The 14,064-nt window shown below is 35.0% G+C and overlaps 1 protein-coding gene across 2 annotated transcripts in view; it reads left to right on the top strand.

The window, feature by feature from the left end:
- Nucleotides 1-14,064, top strand: part of LOC310902060 (uncharacterized protein) — a 354,895-nt gene that overhangs the window by 105,905 nt on the left and 234,926 nt on the right. For both annotated transcript variants that reach the window (XR_014586435.1, XR_014586436.1), the window contains exon 4: nucleotides 12,109-12,183. The gene's annotated coding sequence lies outside the window, so the exon portion shown is untranslated. The remainder of the gene's footprint in view (nucleotides 1-12,108; nucleotides 12,184-14,064) is intronic.

Genomic DNA, 14,064 nt, shown 5'->3' with positions numbered 1-14,064 from the left:
ATAAATTGTCTTTAATTCTGGGAAAATATAGATTTAACTAGGGCAGAGAAGTTATACAAACTGAAAGAAATTAAAGTGTACAGACTGAAGGCATTAAAATGTCCACAGATGTAAAGGATTGTACATGGATATAACTGTTATTTTTAAGGAAATGGAAATAGCTCTTGCAAGTACTTCAGTGTAAAGTGGTGTATGCTTCGTTTCATTGTGCAGGTTACTTCTCTGAAGGACAGTGATTCAGTGGTTAGATGATGAAGCCTTTATTCATCTTGACTTGCCAATTCAGCTGTTGTACAATGAGCTTAGCATTACTTGGATAAAATGAATACAGCTTATTTCCTCTAACAACAATCTTTTTTCTCCCTGAATTGTGCACTGGCGTTGATGAACACCTTCCCCCTAGCCCTGCTTGTCTGCAAACTTCCCAGATCACTTCTGCTGCAAAAAGTACCTGCTCCCTGGCCTTCATCGCTTCTTATCTGCATCTCAGTACCAAACTATTCCTCTTCCTCCCCATCTTCCGGCAGTGACTCTTCTGCTAAAAGCTGGGGTATTTTGCAGCTGCTTGAGGTAAAATAATAATGGAATATTTTGTAAGAAATAAATATTGTGTGAATATATTGCACAAATTATGCGAATATGAATATAACTTAAAAAAAAAAGTTACAATAGACTCAAAGAATGGTTTGGGTTGGGAGGGACCTTAAATATCATGCAGTTCCAACCCCACGCTGTGGGCAGGGACATCTTCCACCAGACCAGGTTGCCTAGGGCCCCATCTAGCCTGGCCTTAAACACTTGCAGGGATGGGGCATCCCCAACTTCTTTGTATAAGGCAAACTAAAATCTCCACTATTTGTCTGTTCTAGTTTACCTTTCCAATTTCTGTAATTTCAGGCTTCAAAAACAGTTGTGCAAGTCTGTGATTTTGATGAATTGCTATCCATTATGTCATTGAAGACTAAATAGCATATACTTTAATAAAGGTTGGATGATACCTTATTAAAAGTACAGAAGGTTTTTCATGGACTTCATTTGCATTTAGTGATAGATTTTGAAAGAGAGACTGATTATACTTTACAGCTGGAAGAGAGCTGGGTAATAAGGAGTTTATACAAGCAAGATTCAGAGTCTTGCTAGGCTTAAAAAGACAATGAACAAATGTTTCCTGGCAAAATGATTTTTTATTTATTTTTTGGCACAGATCCACAAAGCTGTTTTCTCAAAGTACAGGATAATACCCCTGAGAAAACTGTGAATGGAGAGTTGGGTTTTGGTACTTTGTGTTGAACACGCTGGATAGAATACATAGAGCTGAAAGTTATCCTCCTATGTGTCTAGAACAAACATTTGCTTTAGTTGCTTCTTCAGACTTCTGCATCCTGATCTGCATACATTTGTAGTAAGTGTTTTGTCACCATAGTGTTTGTGAAGGGTTCCTGATTAAAAAAAAAGAAAAAAAGTTAATTCACGCATCTTACTGAACTCTGACATACCTAATTCCAAACTCCAGCATCACAGAATTTTATTTCATTATTTTTAATTGCTCAGAAATAATGAATATTTAGCTCCCCATACGCAAGAGAGAACATGGCTAGTAATTAAGATGCAGTAAGTTACCTGATTTGATTTTGCTTCCATATGTACTTGATAACATGCCTAACAGCAATTGGCTCCTATATTTTAGCTGTATTTCCTCACTTCATTTTGAAGAGTGAAGTATGATACGTAGTTTGGAACAGATGATATTGATACTGCCACCAATGTCTGATATGAATGCAGAAGGTTTCAAAATCACGTTTGTCCTTAGAGCTGACAAACTTCTGAAAAGACAGAATTAAAAAGAAAGGGGGTGGGGAACAGCTGCTTTAAAGTAAAAGCAAAATGCTTGGGGAAATGACCAAATCCAGACAGTGACAGAAATGTCACTGATGATAGATTGAAGAATAATATTGGCATCTGATCTTAATCCACCAAATTAATGTAAATGTTGATCTTGATGCACAGCCAACAGGGTCATGGACCTTTGCACTCAGTAGAGAGAAGCATTGGGGATTTTAACTTTTCCACAGAGAAATTAAAACTAATTAAGCATCTTCAGCACTTTTATTGTTTAAGTATCCTTTATTTAAATGCACTAGTGAATAAATAATAAACAAATAGATGATTGTGTCATACATTGGAAACTTTACTTACCAACAAAGAAGACCTGGGGGATTGTATCAGTGTGTGCCAGAGAACGGACTCGATGGCTAATTGTGCTTCACAGCAGACAGGCTCAAAATCTTTCAGAGTATTCTCATGGCATAATTCTGCATGCTTGGTCTCGTTGCGTTTTAGGCAGTGAGAGCAATCTGGAGTAGAAATCTTGCCTGTGTTTGTAATAAGTGGTTCTTTCAGCAATAGTTAAATTTCATCTGGTAAACACTTCATGTTTATCTATTGGATGTCTTTCTTCTGGAATGTCAAATGGATTACTTTTTTCTCTTCATTATTTAGTGTTGGTATAATTTCAAAACACTGTAGATTAATTTTATTGTACCGTCAGAATCATATTCCTTGAATATTCCTTGAATATTAATCAATTTCCTGAATTGAATATTTCTTCAGTTAAAGGTACTTGACTTTGCTCAGAAGTTATTTATTCCACCAGCATATCTGTTGATGGTAAAAGGAAGTGGTGATTTTTGTTCTGCTTGCCAGTGCAAAATAATGTGATATTTTGGTGGTGATTTCTCTAAGTTATTTTAAATCCTGTTTCAAAAATGAAATTATATGTGTATTATGAACTTTTTCAGGCAAGATCTGCTTGTACTTTTATGCCAGGATGTGTGATATTTAGGTATGTCATGTGGTGTAGATACCCTCAACTTACTGTTGAGTAGAAGTTGCATGACTATCTGACTGAAGTTACTGAGCCTGGTGATTAGGCCAAGCACAGTGGACAACATAGAAACTTGGACCTGTTTGTCATAAATGGAACCAATTTGTGTGGTCATTGTTTCTTGTTCGTTGTGCATGTATTTTTGGGACCTTCAGGTGGATGTTTTTGGGTCTGTACAAGCATGACTAGTATGTGCATGGTATATATGATACCAAAATTGGACTTCTTCCATCAGATTAAGAAGTTTACCAAACATGCAGTTGAGAGTTTATGAAGTTACAGTATTCTAAAATCTTTTGAAAACTTTCTAAAGTGTTACTAATGAATTTTTCACTGTGCTGTCAAGTCCAAAACGATGTTTGCACTGGGTGCTTTCTGCCACAGCTGGGGAAAAAAAAAAAAAAAAAAAAAAAAAAAAAATTAAAAATTAAATTTAACAGAGGAAGCAAACAGATCAGTGTGGACTTGGTCATCAATTTACTAAATATGTATTTACATTAAATAATAACATGACTTCCAAAATACTCATATGTTTTCCAGTGTACAATGTAATTATCTTAGGGGATTGATAGTGGCAGTTGTTTTTGTAGTTGCCTTGGATATTAATGTGTTTGAGAACAAGGAAATAGATGGGGGCTCAGGGGGGGAGCAAAATAATCCCCAAGCTTTATAAGCAAAAGGTGCTCTACCTTCAACTGTAAAGAAGTTTAAGTTCTCTAAAAAGTTGTTTCTGTTCTGTAGAGAAAAAATTAGTATGCTCTTCAGAGTGAGGATACAGCACCAGTTGTGAGTGCAATGAGTTCACTTTGTTTATCTGAGCATCTGGAAATATCTATTCTAGACACATATAGACATTTAATACGGCCCATTTCATCTTCAAAGCATCAGATTAGAACTTATTGAACAGAATCAATTCAAAGCAAAAAATGTGAACTGAGACATTTGAATTTAATGATTTTCTTGATGTTACAGAATATTAGGATAGACTAGAGCACGTACAATGAAGTCTCAGAAGTTCTGCTTATTGAAGCCAAACTTCTGTGTATTTCTGAAGGAATATTAAAATGTTTCATATAGTAGTGTAGAAAAGGGAACTCAAACCTGTCATTCAAAAATATCGCATCATAACCATCTGTATCATAGAATCACAGAATGTTTTGGGTTGGAAGGGACCTTAAAGATCCTCTAGTTCCAACCCCCCTGCCATGTGCAGGGATGCCACCCACTAGATCAGGTTGGCTAAGGCCCCATCCAACCTGACCTTCTACACCTCCAGGGATGTGGCATCCACATCTTCCCTGGGCCACCTGTGCCAGTGCCTCACCACGCTTGTGAATGAAGAGTTGGTGTGAAATGTAAATAGATGGTATATTTACTTTTCATTCCCATGCAGAGATCAGCTGTGTTATCTATTACTGCACATAATTATTTATACATATAATTATACTCATTGAACTACAGAGTTTTCTTTTGCAAGTGCAGAGCTCTTTCACATTTATTGTTCTGTATTTTCAGTATTTATAATGTAAGGATATTATTGACACATGCAGAGAATGTTTGCAAACAAACAAAAAGGGATATCAGCTAGTTACTTTCCAGTCCATCTTTGAAAATATGGTGTAGTTCTTGCTTTTTGTCACTTCTTCCTTTAAATAAGATAATAAGATGGTAGCTCATACAAATTTATACTGATGCTTGTGGCATCACAATGTGTGCGAAAACATAAAAATCCATAAGCACCATCAGTTTTCAAATCAGATGGGGGGCGGAGGGGTTAGGGGGAATTAACTTTTTACATTTTTTTTATTTTCATTATGGTGTCAATTTCTTTTGCCTCACAAACACTTGCATGCATTTTGGAGCCGCCTGAGGTCCTGTTAGAGCCATCTGAATTTGTATTAATCTTTGTCAATTTTTACATCATGTTCAAAATTACTTTGCTAAATTGATTTATTGTTTATTTTATGCTAAACTATTTTTCAGGTGTGTGTGAAGGCATTGTCTGCGTATGGTCTTGCTTTTGTTTGCTAGAAATTTGTATAAACTTGGAGTGAAGCCTTTGAAATAGAAAAATACCCTTTGTAGTAATGGTTGTTAAACATGGCTAATATTGATTGTGGAGTTGTTAGGTGATTTTAGCTTCCAAAAGGTATGTCTACATAGTAGCTTTTATGGTAACGTGATGAAAGAAGGATGAGATAAATCATCATGAGTTTAGAACAGATAATAAGTATTTGATGATCTGATGCAGCTGATCACACCTTGCCTGAGGCATGTTCTTTGCCTATCTGTGCATTTGTGTTTGTATTCATCCAACGCAATGCTTGTTGAGTCAGTTGCTTCATTTAAGTATGTTTCTTTAGGCTCTGTTAATGACCTAAGGACACTTGTGTTATGATGAAATGCCTTCCACATGACAGAGCAAATTCAAATAGCCTAGAGTGATTCAAGAGGAATCTATTAAATCTTAAACCAAACTATTATCTGACTGATGGTCGCTAAGTCCCACTGTCTCAATCTCCTGTAAATTTCTGAAAGCATTGTATTGATTACTGTGGACTTAATAGAAAGCTATTAAAGCAATTTCAAAAACTCACAAAAAATAATATGGATTTGACCATATCTTAAATTGACAGTAAAATGTATTATTTAGATGGCCGCTTTTGCCTGGTATTTCATTTCTCTTCTTGAAGTATAATTTTATTTTGGTGGTGATGGTATGGTGTTTTTTTTAACATAAAACTCTGAGGTCAGGTATATTTTCCACAGTGCTATTTGTTCTCATCTAAATGATTGTGCTGTTGTGAAGCACTAGCTTATTAAAAAGCACAGGGCACTCTCACTAAATTGGTATTGCTGACACCACCTGCTGCTTTCTTCTTAAAGTGATTTTTTTAAAATACAGTATATTCTTTAATTAAGTCCACAAATTCTGCTACCCCTTCACTTTACTTCTCTTGATTACACCTTTTGTTTCCCAAATTGTCAAAAAACAACAACAACAACATCAACAAAAACTACTTTATTCCCTCTTATAGTATTATCCCGTATTTCTCCTTATCAATCAAGTTTGATTTTGGAAAGTGTCTGTGTGTTTCTTGGAATGGTAGGCAAGATTTAATCATTGGGAGAAAAAAGCAAAGGCAAAAATAAAACAAATTATAAGAGTATGGCTATGTGACTCCTACGTATCTAGTTAATGGAAAGCAATATGTACCTCAAGGAGGTGTTTTTTTGTGCCCGTATCATCTTCCTAGTTGTTACTCACCTTGCCTGCTTACTTTTCTCCCAGCATTGTTTTCTTCTTAAGTTTTCCACCCCTGTTCCTTAGCTCTGAAGGGTTATTTGATGTAAGTTATCTGAGGGTTTATTATAAAAGAGTAATACTTGAAAAATCTGGAGTTCAGGTTATAGTTTATATGGAGAGAAATAGATGTTGTTTAGAAGGCAGGCAACACCCAATTGTTTCTTGACTGGTAAAAGAAAATTTTATATTGAATATTTAAGTGGTTCAGAGGGAGTTTGTGGTGACTGTATATCTCTACTATGTATTTTGAAACAATGCTCTTGGATCTTATGTAATGAAAATGACTAAATAGGAAGCTATTAATCATGTATATGCTTACAGAAATCTGATATCTGGAGGCTCTGCCAAAATCTAAATTGTGTAGACAGCTCCTACCAAGTATTTCTCAGTTAGTTAGTGGGGTGCTCTCAGGAAAAAATGTGGTTTGCTGTGCTTCATCAATTTTCTTTATGTTATGCTCTGGGCTTAGTTTGTTTATATTATTCTAAAAAGTCTTAGCTTTCTCAGTATTGTGTAGCTGAACTAAGTTCTGAGATAGCTCACTGCCTTATTTTGATTTCTTCTGGGGTTTCAGTGAGCACTTCTATTGTTTGTGTCAAGGATTTTGTGTTGGACTACAAGAAGTTATGGTGAATTAGAGGAAGAAATGCAGAAACTAGCAGCAGTGTTGTATTTTTCCTACTGACCTGAGTTCAGAAGGAAAGGAATAATTTTCTCTTGGCTAAACTCTGTAGTTGTCTGCAGATTCTGTAAGAATCTGACAAACTTTCATTCAAAGTCTATTGGTGTAAATAGAAAGAGCTCCATTGACTTACATCAGATTTGGATCAAGTACCTAAAACTGGTCTTACAGGAAAAAAAAACAAAAGACAATCACTATACATTTTGTCAACTTACGTAAACAGCTATAGTGAATTTATTTCATACAGAATTTAGTTACCTGATGCTGTGGAGCCAGAGATAAGATTTTTTTCTTCTCTTGATTGTTCATCTGAATTATTGCAATGGCACCATTACAATGGAGTTGAGTAAGGAATTAAATGTTATATGATTTCATAGGTTTGATCTTCAGAGTATTGTTAAGTGTCTGGTAAGTACCTGGAGTTTAAAACAATCTCTGCTCTTGGGGATGCTTCCAGATTGTAAACGATAGAAACTGAAAATACATTCTTCCTAGTAGCTCCATGTCGCACTCTTCAATTGAATTCAATATTATGTGCATTCACTAGGTCATGTTAAGAATCTTCTAAAAGTTAAATATTTCCTGATTTTTAATATGCTTTCTTTGGTAATGTTAGAATAACCTTGCTTCTGCTTAAAGGGAGAGAAATCAAATAATTTTTATGGACCTGCTACAGAATTGAATACAAAGACCATATGTTCTTGTAAAATGAGTAAGTCCCTCAAAGTCAAAAAAAAAAAAACAAACAACAACAACAAAAAAAAACATTGACAAAAATGAATAGAACCTAGGGAAAATAGCTTTCTTATACTATCTGTACTTTTACCTACATATCAATTTATACCATGAGTTTTTATTGTTACAGCACCTTTGGGTACAATTCAAGAAATAACTTGTAAATTTCAGTAAATTCCACTGAGCTACTTGGCTGGAAGAAAAATAGAAACAACACAAAAAGCCAAAAACAAACAAACAAAGCCCACAAAAAAAACCCACCACCAGACAAAAATATAAATTTTTTCATCTCTCTTACACAATGTAAATTCTGCTACATAATTGTTGCTGATGGTACTGTTCCAGCTACAATATACCTTAATTATTGATGCTGTACAGTTCCATAGAAAGCAAATGACTTTTTCCTCTTCCTAATCAGTATTAATCTGTACTTAGGAAAAGTGTTGAAAGTGCATAAGAAATAAACAACATTATGTAATTAGGCTGAAATACTGTGAGGTTTAATTTACTTTACAGTTGTTATTTGTTTTTACAGGTCTATTTTTTTTTTATGATGGTGTTTAAATGATATTTCCACTTGTGTTAACTTCATTAGATTTCATGATTTGTCAGACATCCATATTTAGGATGGAAATCCTGAATTTAATACAAGTAGATGAGATTGGATTTGATACTTGTAGGCATCTTATGGTTCAAGAGAGTGCTTCTATCTGTTAAATGACTGGGTGCAGAATAAGCTATGATTTTCTACTGATGTGAGAGATTTGTTCCTCAAGTAGTACCACTGGGATCTTTGACAGTGTTGTGTAACTAGGTGTTGATTTTGTACATATCTGCCTTGGCATTAATAAGAAAGAATGGTAGAAATGGTCAAGGTGGCATTTGAAAACAGCCTGCTTGTTCAAAAACAGGTTAAAGGGTGGGAGTTCTTCCCTTAGAAATGTTTGTTGTAGCTTTTTGAAAATTTGACCTTAAATCCAAAAATTAACTCAAGTTTACTATTCATAGATGAGCCCTATCTATATCTGTGTATTTTTTTGTACTTCATTTATCATCTGGTCAACAAGATGTTAAAAGCTGTGTACAAAGGACAAAAATACAAACTGCTGCACAATTATATTTATTTTTCATTATTTTTAAACTCAGATTATTGCTGAAGATGTTCAGGAAGGCACATAAATATAAAGCATTTACCGTGCAGCTGCAGTGCCAAGCAGTTTTTAGGTTGTGGTTGTATTTAAACCAGGCGAAGTCTAGACTTGTGTTATACGTGGGGTAGATTTCACTTAACTTTTTTTTTCAATAGTAATGACTAGCTATAGCAGAGGCATATTAAAACTTTTTTCTCCAATTGAACTAAAGCAAAGTTTAGTATAATGTATTGTCTATACTTAGGAGAAAGGGAGAAGTTATTTCTTTGCACAGCTGGCTAGTGATGTGACAGTGACTGTTAAGGTTTGCTGGCCATTAGCAAGATCATGTCAATACCAGAAAAGTAGATGTTGCAGCTTTTTGTGACGTTTAGCGTAGGTGAAGGATTACTGCTATGCAGAAGACCTCTCCATTGAAAGGTCTTGAAATACTTTGTATTGAGCTCAAGGAGTACACTAGGAGATATGTTTAACACCCACTGAAGTTCATGCAGTCTTTCTCTACACAACAAAATTATAAGTCTTTGTTTTGCCCTTATATCTTGCATGTACACCTGGTGACTTACACCTGGGTGACTTACAAGACACGTTGCCTCTCTTATATGAGATTTGCAAGCAAGTGTACATAGATAGGAAATTGTGTCTTAGCAGAATGCTGAAGAGGGAATTATAGCAATAATTATATACAATTCAGTTACCAGCCATGAAAGAACAAACATGCACAATCAGAACACATCCTATAAACATGTTAGAATTCATTAGTAAGCACTAAAGTTTTAGATGATAAAATTTCAATTAAAAATATTGATTCACTTGGCAGCATGCTTCGATTTCTTTCATCCTTGCCTGATACAATAATTGCAAAAGAATTGTAAAAGACTAAGCTTAAGGTTTTCAAAATTTATGTATTTAAAAAAAATCAGATTCCAGATTTTAACTGAAAATGTTATTAGTGGGTGGGATACATTTCTGAAAGACAATATGTATAGGTAATATATAGAACAGTAGGATAGATTTTTTGGATAAAATACATATGCTCAAGGAAGATTTAATAAGGAGGCTATTTTTATTAAAATATTTGTTTGCTGAGAGGTTGAATACTTAAACGTAGGCAAGAATGAAAGGAAACAAGCCCATGAGGCTTCTAAGCCCTGTTCTCTTAACTGGGTTTCATATTCTGTATATTCAGTTCAGATAACACTCAAATGGAAAATCTTCCCGGGGAATATGTATTGCTAAAATAGCATGAGTTGCTGCTGGTTGGCTCTGCCCGCTATTTTTCAACTGTATTTGCAGACATTGCTAGGATGGCTGAAGACAAGCATCTATGCCTGTCTGCCTTTGTTCATGTTAAAATTATCAATAAACATGGTATTTATTATTAGATGTAGTAATTTCTTACACAATTTTCATGCCCATGGCTGTGAGGAGTCCTTTAGTTAGAGAAGTACCAGTATATCCTTTCCCATCTCAGTGACAAATAATCTGATCTTGGGTGCCTGAGCGATTTTTTTTTTTTTTTTTTAAATCATGTTGAGGAGTAGGGTAGAAGAAAAGAGAAAAAACAAACAAACAAACAAAAAACCCACAGCTGTTGCAGCAGGAAGAAAAGCAGATAACCTAACGGCTCTGCTCAGAAAAATAAAGAAAAATGTTGGGTTTCACTTTGTCTTCCTCAGTCCTAGCCTTGACTGTCTTTCTTCGGTTAATGTAGGTTTTGTTCAATGCTTGTACAGCATCTTAGTTGCCAAAACTTGTTTCTGCTGTCAGTACAAATCCTTCAGGTATGCCTGAGATATTTGCCAGGACTAGGGACCTTAGTGTTTTTAGAGTCTATGTCCAAAAATATTTCTCAATAATAGATTTCTGAATATTTTTATATGCTTGCAGAGGCATTTTAGTCTAGTGAGAGCTGTATCTGAGCATCTACAGGCAGAATGGCTACGCCCATTTATTTCTGTAAGTTATTCTATTTCTGTAATAGGATATAATAGGATGTGTGATGTTTGCTTTCTCCCATTTAAAAGGGTTGTTGCTTATAAGCTTGAGTTTCAGTATTGAACAAATTGTGATTTAATCATATTGTATGTTAGTAAGTCAGCAACAGTAGTATATCCTTATTTAATGCTGGCGCATTTTTCTTCAGGCACTTTGGCACTCAGACACTGAAGAAATCTCTGTCATATAAACTGCACTATCTTCTCAGTTTGATCATGTTATTATTGCAGATTTATACAATTAAAATAAATGCTGTGTATGTACTCATTTTACAAATGTACTTTTCATTCTAATACATTCTAGTACTAGGGATAAAAGGATTGCTTTCTAGAAAAATAAAAAAGTACCTGACTATGAAGTTGGGAACCAAATTCTGCCTTCAGATTTTTCCTCCACTTTCGTGGAAGCCAGATCTGTGCATCTGTGCCGATACTGATTCAGGAGCTAACAGTTGAGATTAGCCAATCCACACCAAACAAGTGAAGAGACTTGGTTTCTAGCCTAATTTCTCAGTACTGATCTCTTAGCAGACTGTAGCATCAGTTGTCATCACTCCTTTTATAACAGCTGGCCATTTTCTTCCCTATTAACAGGTTGACTCTGAGTCTTATACGGCCTTAAGTCCTGTTGAAGCAATGAATTTTGTTGTGCACAAATCTGTGTTAGCTTGTTATTGCCAAAGTTTCTTTGTGATCTTTTTTCTTCAGCTGACTCGATCTGAGTTGTTCCTAAAAAGTTGCACTTTTAGTTTTTTTGCCAGTTGTTCATGATAGAGAAGGTATGCATGTCTTCAGAGGGTAATGAGAAGGCTAGAATACATAGAATGTGGAGCACATAGAGAACGCCCTTTGAATTCAGGGTGTCTCACTGCATGTACCTAGAGGAAAATTGCTCATCTTGATGTAATGAAAACATCTCTTATTTGTTAGTTATACCAACATATATTTAGTAGTCTAGCTAAGAATAATTGAATAACTAATCTATGTCCTGCTTGATCAACACATGATTTTGAAATAGTGACCCTCTGGAGAATGAAGCTGTTTCCTCTAGTGGAAAAATGTACTATTTTGTTATTATTTTGACTTGATTTTGAAAGGTCAGAGATGGCATCTGGGTACAGTGTTGCATGATAACAAAAAAAAAAAAAAAGTCCCTTCATGTCTTTGTTGGTTGCCCACTTGCTTCAAAGACTATCTTCACTTTTGCTCTGTTTACAATAAATAGGTGTTCTTCCTATCAAAGCTTGAAACTGTATGGTGAACTTATGTTGTCATGGGCTGATGTATCATTCGCAGAAGTGAAGATGTAGGCCAAAAAATACGATCAGCCTTACTGTCATTTTCGTTTCTAGCCCACAGGTAGAACTTGATTCATGTTGAAGTGTGGGATGAGAAATGTGCTGAACTTCTCCTTTCAAAACTTTCCGGTAAGCAGCTTATATGTGTGCAAAGAATAGATTTGATAACTGTTGTTTTCATCTGCTTTTCTGCCAAATTACAAGGTCAATGTAGTGATATTAAATTCCATAACAAAGAATTGTTGAGACAAAGTACATGATCACTAAAATGATAAAAATATAAGGGTGTTGAGGTTGGTTAATATTAAAACTATTTTATATGCTTATAGAGCATATCAATTTAAGAGTCAGAATGAATCAGGATGATTTCAGTCTATTGGCATATGATTCCTGTGTTTGATATTCTCATTACTTTTTACATGCATTTTGATAAAAAATATTTTCACATTTCTGTTAAAGACCAATTTTTTACAAGAGATTTCAGAAGACTTTATAGAGTTGGATTTTTTGGTGTTTCACAGTGTCATGTTTAAAATGTTCAGTAGACTAGAAAAGCATCAGTATGCCTGCTGTATCAGCAGCTACAGAAGGGACATTTCTAGATAACATAGCTTTAAATTCGGACAGGTACATAATATATCACTAACATTGTAACTTCGCTTCATATGAGGAAATTTCAACTCCTGCACTATGCGCACCATTTCCAAAGTGCATCTTTCCCCTCTAAGTAAACTCTCCAAACCAGCTTTGTTCCTCTCATTTTATGTATGCCAAAGTTTTTCTGTCCCAAACAACTGAAATTTTATTTCTCTGTTGGCTAGATTAATTAGTTTCAAAATGGACCATGCTTCTGTGATTTCCACAACATCAGTGAGTTCTTGCCAAATTAATTTTCTGTTTGTCAATGGTCCATTAACTACAATATAAAGCCCCTGTCCCCCAGGCAAAAATGCAAGCAGCACATATACTCTTGTTTTGCTGTGTTGGAACAAGCAAATAGACAGTAAATACATCTGCCATCAGGTTGAATCCAGGCACTTTTCCAGTTTCTATAAATGATGAACAGACGGAAAATACTTGACGTGCTTCTGTTGGCCTTTTGAATTCATCCAGTAAAACCAGATGACAAACACATTCTACATTGCATTGAGCAAAACAACATTACCGATGACCGTTGCCCCCAGTACAAGTCTTCATTCCTAAAAATGAAGGAAGCCAGGGTGAAGGGATCTAATAACTTCCTAAGGTGCCTTCTGTGAAATAACTGAAACTCCCCAAAGCTTGACTCTCATTATTGTACAGTAGAGACAGTGGTGTTTTAAATCATTTAAACTATTTTTGAAGGTTTAAATAATTTTCACTTTCATTGGCACATGATTTATGTGGCTTCCTCAGCTTCTGCCTTCACTAGCCAACATACTAGCTTTCAGGCAACATGAATCTATTTCACTATCGGAATAAATTCTTCTGAGTAGGAAAAGTAATGACCTCCTTATTTCCAAACCTGTTCTATTATTTCTTTCATTTTATTTGATTAATTTTTAGCTGTGCCCAGATAAGGCATGAGTGCCTAATAAGAGAGTGCTAATCTCAACAGCTGCAGCAAGTTTTAACATTTGTAAAGTAGCTTCTTAAGAGAAGCCAATGTTGCTTTGCTTTATACTTTGATGTAATTTATTTTATTTGATGTTGTGAATAAAGCTGATTGCAAACAACATGGAAATGCACTCAAGCAAGCAAGGTTAGTGGTTTCCAGGAAATATTTCTGCTTCATAACCTGGCTGTAGCTGGTGAGATTAAAACAGAAGAAATGTGTGGCAAGCAATATCTTGATTAAAACTTGTATTATAGCTATTTTCCTTAAAACCAAAAACATACCTTAGTGAGAAAAACTATTTTAATATTGCGTAATAGTAATTGTGTAGTACCAAGCTATGGAGGGTATGACACAATGTAGTCTGAACTGTTGCACAGATTTGCCAGAAAGTTGCACAACAAAGGCTTTGCTGG

The sequence above is a fragment of the Anser anser genome (assembly GCF_964211835.1).
Source record: "Anser anser genome assembly, chromosome: 6".
Classification (NCBI taxonomy): Eukaryota; Metazoa; Chordata; class Aves; order Anseriformes; family Anatidae; genus Anser; species Anser anser.
This window is presented reverse-complemented; position numbering and strand designations above follow the sequence as displayed.